This window comes from Pavona decussata, unplaced genomic scaffold, assembly GCF_977016875.1.
Source record: "Pavona decussata unplaced genomic scaffold, jaPavDecu1.1 SCAFFOLD_272, whole genome shotgun sequence".
NCBI lineage: Eukaryota > Metazoa > Cnidaria > Anthozoa > Scleractinia > Agariciidae > Pavona > Pavona decussata.
Genome location: NW_028145674.1, coordinates 1,624,231 through 1,632,500, shown reverse-complemented (window position 1 = coordinate 1,632,500; position 8,270 = coordinate 1,624,231). Strand labels below are relative to the sequence as shown.

The 8,270-nt window shown below is 36.4% G+C and overlaps 1 protein-coding gene across 1 annotated transcript in view; it reads left to right on the top strand.

Annotated features, from left to right (window-relative positions):
* LOC146455666 (galanin receptor 2a-like) overlaps positions 1–1,206 on the top strand; it is a 6,358-nt gene extending 5,152 nt beyond the window's left edge. Inside the window, exon 4 of the mRNA XM_085094050.1 lies at positions 1–1,206. This exon is cut by the window's left edge and continues 730 nt beyond it. The gene's annotated coding sequence lies outside the window, so the exon portion shown is untranslated.
* Positions 1,207–8,270: the final 7,064 nt, after the last annotated feature.

The following is an 8,270-nucleotide window of genomic DNA, read 5'->3' as shown; positions in this document are numbered from 1 at the left end:
ATAGTGGGCTCAGTCCAAAGTCAGCAGACAATTCTACCAGGCATACTAAACGAATATTATGCGCTGGCCAGTTTAGTCATCATCGTCAAATCTCCGCGCGCCAGTAGGCGCATAGGTCCGGCCAGTTCAGTGGACCGTTTCATTTCTTCTACGATAGTATGTCAAGTATTGTTATAAGTCAGAGTACGGTATGTTACTTTTCCACGCTTAAAACACAACGGAAAATGAGACTGCTATCGAGGAAAAATATTTAAAACAAACGTTTATGGAAAAACTAGCCCCTTGTCACTCATCATTGCTTTAGTGCTTTCTAACCAAGTGCCACATTTTCCTTTCGTTAGTACAAGCTGAGAATGTGGTGGTCTATCGGAATTCACTTGAGCTCTTTTCTCAGTGATTTAAGGAATTATTCCATCATAGTGATAGGCCATTCGATGATCCTTTGTGTAAATAAAGGATAAAAGCCATGCTATTAACGGCACTGTATTAACCACTGTGCAATGCAAATTTCTATATGGATGTAAATAAATGTAATTAGTATCTACCACAAGTGAATAGTGCTTTGCGCGCGCGCTGATTGACTAGCTCGGAGGTGATTAGCCAAGTACTATTCACCTCCGAGCAGCCGAAGAGAAACAAGATGGCTTCCCGTTTCGCCACGGTCACTTAAGAGGGAAATATTTCCATAAAAGAGACGGCTATTACAATAAAATAAAAATTTCGGTTGGACGCCATTACATGGTAAGTTATTTAATCTTTCAAACCTCATATTCTAAGGCGAAAAATAAAAATAAAATGCATTGTTTACGAAAGCTGTCGAGCACTATAATTACAATGTAAACATCTAATGTTTTGCAGTATGGTTTCAACAACAGGACAAATTTCACACAACAATCGAAGAAAAGACACGTAGCAACTAAACAAGTGCCTCGAGACGTTTTATTTGTCCACAAGAAAGCAAGACGGAACTTTCTACAATAAGAAATCGCTTGCCGCACGGCGCGCGAGAATTTAAAATTTCCCACCATTTGTCGGTATATTGTCAAAAATAAAGTAATTTTTGGTCCACTTCTTATTCAGCTTGTGTGGTATATACTAAAACAATTATTCACCTCGGTGTCGGTGAAAGTGATGGATATTTACCTCGACGCTTTGCGGCTCAGTAAATATCCATCACTATTCACCTCCACTTCGGTGAATAATTGTTAAATATATGAAACATATATTTTGAACTGCAGATGAAAGATCAAATAGAAGAAAGATCCTTGTAGTTACCACGAAACTTAAGCAGTTGCGAAAAGAAAGCCTAAAAAAAAATAAGGCTTGAACGGGATTCGAACTCATGACCTCTGCGATGCCGGTGCAGTGCTCTACCAACTGAGCTATTAAGCCAACTGGGAGCTGGTCATATTGTGAGTTCGTAATATACCCGTGAAGGATGAATTAATAAATGTAAATATATGAAACATATATTTTGAACTGCGGAAGAAAGATGTATAGCATTTTAAAGGTTCACAACCAGTAGCTATGAAGACAAGTGAAGTGTCAATGAAGTATTGAGTCGGCTAGAAAAATTCTAGTTTAGTCCATAACTCCTCCCTGCTCAGTATGCCTATTGCCACACACACGTTGTTGTTGCCAAATTTGTCATGGTTTTTAGTATTTCCTTTCAAGTTTTAGAGTGTCTTTGACTTAGATAATTCTTAGTTCCTGTGGTTAGGACAATGGATATACGTGCCCACGTACGGCATATGGAACAAAGAAATGTGTTATCTTTTGTATTGGGTAGTTTTCCTTGCTACGTGTTTAGGAAAATCACCAATTCTAGTCTATGAGTCACCGCCTTAACGTCAAGTTTGTAACGTCTATCTTTTTGAGTCTAAGATCCCTCAAGTGAACACAGATGTAAGTTTTTATACCTTTTTTTGTATCTAGTCGTTACTTTCGTATCAGCGAACGTTAACTTTCGTTTCTATAGTTTGTAATACTAGTTTCTAGTAAGGCTTGTACTTGCTACCTTAGTTACATCAGATTAAGTCACTCCTATGTATGTTTTCTGAAGTTAGTAATTGTTTCGTACTTAGTCTAACTATAGTTTTCATTTCGTTATTTCTTAGTTTTCGAAACTGCTTCGCTTTACAACCGCTTCAACGGTACAATCGCTTCACTAGTAACGCTTCATGAACGTCGCTTCGTAATGGTTCAATAAAGGCTGTTTTACTATAGACTTTGTCGCAAACATTGATGTGAACAACTTCAAAGCGCGTAAAGAATTTCTGTTAACGTGGGATCAACATATCGTCCTGAGAGTAACGTGTTGCGCTAACACATGTACTCCATTAGTTTTCTCCTCACATCCAAAGAACACATATTATTAAAACAAAATAAGTTTAACATAATTCTGGGGTGAGAGGCAACCGGGGAATTGTGTTTTGATCCTCCAAAATATCGAGTACATTATCATATCTTATTAAGGACGGTTCCTACTAATAAAGATGTATTTCTGTGTGGTTTATGACTATGCGGGGAAAGCAGATCTTAGCAAGGGCTATTGAAATTCAAAAAGAAAATTGGGGTAACCACGCATTTTTTAGAGATAATTAAGCAACAATAGGAGGCGGCGTGGCTCAGTGATAAGGGCGCCGGACTTGAAATCCGGAGGTCCTGGGTTCAAGTCCCGCCTCAGCCACGCTTGTAAAAAGCCAGCTGGTTTGCCTCCTGCCAGTTAGGATTTTTAACATGTTCAATTTGATTATTATTTGTTGACAGTTATTTCTGAGTGGAATGCATGTAAACTAGCTTAGGGTAGCTTAGTGCATTTCCACTATAAACAAAGCATTTATTTATTGCTATTATTATTATTATAATTATTATTATTATTATTATTATTATTATTATTATAAAAAACAGTAAAATACAAAGCAATGTATGGCTTTTTTTCCAAATTGAAGCTTGTTTATCTTTAAAAAATGCAAGGTTACCCCAAATTTTATTTTTTGATACCAAGAGCATTTTCTAACTTCTGCTTTCTCCGCATAGTTTGAAACCGTGCAAAAATATCCCTGTATTAGTAGGCACAACCCCATAGAAAACCCGAGTATCCCAAGATGCGCAGGCGTATGCGCAGTAACAAAAAGTAGGCACCGTCCTTAAAAACAGATTTTTATGGTTATATAACTGCATTATTCACTACATACAATCACTGTATGGCGATAAATAGTTCCTCGACTGAACTAGATGTAGTAGACACACACACGCATTGCGGACCTATTTTTGCCATGAACAGTTACACGAAATTAGAGATCACATAGAAGGTCAGTATAGGTAAGTTCTATTATGAGATAAAAATCACGCAAAGTGTAATCTTGAAGGGGGGATTTCACCTAAATTTGAATGAAATTTGAAGAGGTTTTAAGAAGAGATAGAAGAAAGAAAAAGGTTTTTTGGAACACCAACAGACAGTTGATACTCACGCAAGAGCACCCCAGGTTGCCAGTGGACTAACTACAAAATCTAATTTTCAGACTTCACTAAATCTTCAATATTTCCTTCAATATGTCCTCCCAAATATACCTAATAATCACCCAAAAATTCACAAAAGTCACGTAATCAAAACTTTTATTGCTTTTATAACATTGCTCGAGTGTGCGCTTTACTGAAATATACGGACAATTTAATGCAGAATATTGCTGCTGTACCACACACCCGAAAATGAATGTGCATTAGTTCTTACCGATGCACAGCCGGATCAAAGGAAAGAGTGAAAAATCATTTCGATTACAAATTAGACGGTAAGTTTTACTTCGTAAAATACGGAAAATGGACTGAAAAGAACTAAATATTTTGTTAAAAATATCTATCTCGTCCCGGCCTGATTTAATCGCGATGTATTTTTCTCATAATAATTTGTCGCAAATTAGTTTTTTGTTGTTGTTGTTGTTGTTTTTTTTTTGGGGGGGGGGGAGGGGGAGGGGGTTATTTTGCTACACAAAGATATTACAAAGAAAGCACATTCCATAAAATAATTTAAATTAAGTTACAAAGAAAAACTGGCGAGGGAAACCGAAAAGAAACTAGAGAGCTTATGCGTGATTCGGCCTCTCCAATTAAACTGAATTGACCACAAATAATTAATTCAGTTATAGTTACATGGTGTAAGGATGTTTTGATCTGCTATGCTTTAAAAGTGGCTGAAAATTGGCCAAAAAATGATTTTTTTTTGTTCTCTTGGGAATTCACATCTTCTACCATCTAACGTATATCTCTATTTGCCATGAAGTAAATTGAAACAATTTTCATGCTCATATAAATCATAATGAGATGGTCAGTTCACAAAATAAGTATCACAAGACCTTCGGTCCAGAAACTTTTTTAGGCAAGGTTTGATGCTGCTAGTGTTCATTTTTAAAAAATATTACTTTCTAAAACCAAAAACATTTGTTTTTCTAATGTTCATCCTTGAAAAATATTACTTTCTTGAACCCAAAACATTTCTATAACCAAAAACATTTTCTCTACTGGTGTTCGTCCTTTACAAATATTTCTTTCTAAAACCAAAAACATCTGCTCTGCTAGTATTCATCCATTAAAACTATTACTTTCTGACAAAATACTTTTGACGTTAAGTCAACACTCAGAGCACAATAATTGGAAATGAGCACCTGCGTATGTGAGGTAGTAATTGCAGCCCTTCTGTCTTTAACCATTCCTACTTGTGCTGGAGAGGAAGCCTGATTATAGGAAGAAGAGCCATTGCTCAGGTATTTTCTTTACTTTTCTCGTATAAAAATTCTCATGTGCAAACGTAAGCTGCCGAGTATTGAAACGATGGTAAAATTTGTCAGTGGCGAATGAGACTTGTGTTCTTGTGTTCGTTAGGTAATAACATGTTTGACACATGGAGAATAAGCTAAGTAATCCTCACTGTAAGTTGGAGGAAACAGAGAAAAAAAAACACGAAAGTCTAAGACATTCTACACCCCTTCGTCAATTGAGTGCGAGAGTCGAGCAGAATTTTAGGTTGGCACATGAGAGTCGGTGAAAGCTGGGAAGTGAAAATGAAATAAGCACGTTTTAGAGTCAGCCAATCGAGTGAAAGTCGATGCGTGAGAGGAAATGAATCAATGGCAACGCCTAAAAAACTGTTGATTAGAGAAAACGTAAGTCGATGACAAAAACTCGGAATCAACGAGAGAAAAGATTTGGTCGATAAAAGGGAATAAAAGTCAAGGAAAGAAATGAGAGTCGATGAGAGAAAAACTGGAGTCGACAATAAAGCTTCCACTTGGAACTTAGTTTGCACCTAAACGAGGTAGCTAAATATCTATAACATGAAGTATCGTCATCTCAAAAAAGATAATCTTTTGACAAACTCAAAACAAATACCTTTTCGTGTAAGGGAAATTTTTTCATGTTCTGTATCTTTTGTTACTTATGTAAAGGTCTTAGTTCAAGGAGAGAAGAAGCATTGCTCATGTAATTTAAATTTTGTTGTTTCAATATCAATGTTCCTATCTCCTGTCATGTAAGGCAAAATTAGCTTAGAAAATAACGCCAGCCCACGCTTCACATGGAAATGATAGGAAAACTACAATATTGTTATATGAAAGAAATGTGATGGTATATTTCTAGCCTGGTGAATGAATGAGAATGATGATTATTCAAGAAAGTGACGCAGGCATACTCGGAAAAAAGAAATCCGAGTGCTCCTATCAGGAGTCGAACCTAAGACCTTCCGATTACTAGTTCGGATGCTCTACCACTGAGCTACAGGAGACTCGTGGGAGCTAAGGCCATTTCTTTTTTCCGAGTATGCCTGCGTCACTTTCTTGAATAATCATCATTCTCTACAATATTGTTCATTTCTATTTATAAAAAAAGTAAAAAACAAGCTTTTGCATGACGTCATCGGACTCACAACAAAGATTTAAAAAAAAAAAAAACAAAGCCCAATTTATAACGCTATTCTGAATATGCATTTAAAATAGTCCCTTCCTTAGGCTGCAGGCTTATTAAAATTTGTTCATTGCGTTCAATCTACCCAACTACAGATTATTACATATTTAGAGCTTGAAATTGTTTTTGTTTTCTTGCATTTGTTTTTGATTGTTATTTTAAACATCATCGTTGGCAAGGCTTCGAGGAACTTAGATGAGCAGCATTAAAAAATGGAACGATATTAAGCGCGCTCCTGACACGCCACAATTTGTTATCACTAATTCAATACGCATTTGGTCTCGGTTGTTCAAAGAGTTGATAACTTTACCCAGCGGATAAATCGCTTTCCAGTGGATTATAATGTAAATAGTTGGAGTACACTTTATCCACTGGATAGCGATTTATGCACTGAATAAAGATAGCCGCTGCACCAGGAGTAGATTAAAACAAAAGGTGGTATTAAAGGAGTGCAACACGTCAGAGACTTAAAAGCCCGAGAAAGGAAGTCGATTAGTGTGCATGATTAACACCGGTGTTTAAGCAATTTATCTAACTTATTTGGCGCTGATCCATTATTATTAATGATGTTTTTGGGATCCAACCACCATCAGTAATGAAGATAATTTTGTATTTTACTGTTATGATTTTTTTCTCTAGCAACGGGTTGAAGTTCTTTAGGAGCTATTCATCGAAAAGTGCGAAGGTGACTTGAGAAAATTATTCGAAACACTTAAGGCTGTTTTGATATTTCACCTTGCTACGCAGCATGAACATTTAATCACATTATGTGCCGGAAGGTGTGATATTAGCAAGACGGGTCTAGTTTCTGTATATTCACCACAACGCCGTTATCCCTTACGCCACTATCAAGTACGAAGAAAAGCTGAAAAGAATGACAAAATGCTTTAATGAAATGTAAAACAGCGAAAGCCACATGATCACTGCCCAGTAGTGCAGAACTTCGTATAAGCTGTCGTGAAGCGTATAGGGTGCAAGTATACGAAAGCCACGTTTCTGGAGAATGTGGAGTGCCTTGATACGCAACAAAAAAATGTTAGGCTTAGGATTAGAGCCAGTGCTATCGGGTTAGAGTTTGAATTAGCGTTAGGTTTAGGGTAAGGGTTGTGATTACGTATCTTGGAAGGACGATCAAACTCCCCAAAAAAATTGTATGCAGTTAAATTATTTTTTTTGTTTTTTTGTCCTTATATTTTCGAAACCAGCTATGTGTAAAGACATCGAAAAAGATAACTTTCAGAGCAAGTTCCAATCTCAGTTTTAAAAGTTTATTTCTTGTGTTGAAGGAATAATTTGTTGGCGTTTGTCACGCTCCAATATTTGGTATTGAGCAAATTAGCGCTAGCATGAGAAACTGTTCAAATTGCTCATTATAAATAAAAGGGACTTTATATATTGCCTAGCCATACTACAGATTTGTATAGATATTTTACGGAATTTATAGTTTGAAATTGAAATATTTCACTTCAATAGTGCCCGGCTTATTACCGCTACAATATCAATCCCGGAGGACTTTAAGGTTGTTGAGTATGTTATGTATGAAGGATGTATCTTGAAAAGTCGTGAAAGAGATCATTGGTCATCGTGGTAGAATATAATAATAATTAATAGAATAATAGTTTGTCTCACGATGTAGTCACTTAAGTTATAGATAGCAACGTTTGGACTGCCTAAACGTGAAAACTGCTAAGTATCCGCGTAACGAAAGTAATTTGATGGACTTATTTGACAACTGTCAATCAATCAATTAATAGAAAAAGGTGGGCGTAGACGCTTGTTGTAGAAGACTTGCATCAGGGTCTGTTTTTTTTGGTTTCCTGTGTCCTTAAGTGATGACGTCACAAAAACTAAACTTTTGAAATTACGGGATTCTTAGTATTTAGTTTTTTCCTAAGGTAGGAACTGAGACAAAATTAGAAGGATTTGTATTGAGTCATCGGGGCATAACAGAGTTAATATCTCACCCCCAAATTGCAATAAGATACTAATTTTTGGCAAGTAGACATTTTTCATCATGCTCTTTCCGAATATACTAACAAATCCCATAATTTCAAAAATTCAAATAATTCTGACGTCACACTTTAGGATTCTATATGGGGCCTGAAGTGAGCCTGGTTTCTGCCGCGTCAAGAGGTATGGGCCATGCTTTAACGAGGAATTAACCAATTTGCTAATAAACCGGCTTGTACCAGCATCAGCCTTTCACTAGCCGTTGGTTAAACTTAAAATAGAATTGTTTTTCCATTTGTGCGTTTAGAACGATGATTTGTTTTCTTTTCATTCAGGTTTCACGATCCAGACTGACACCTTGAATC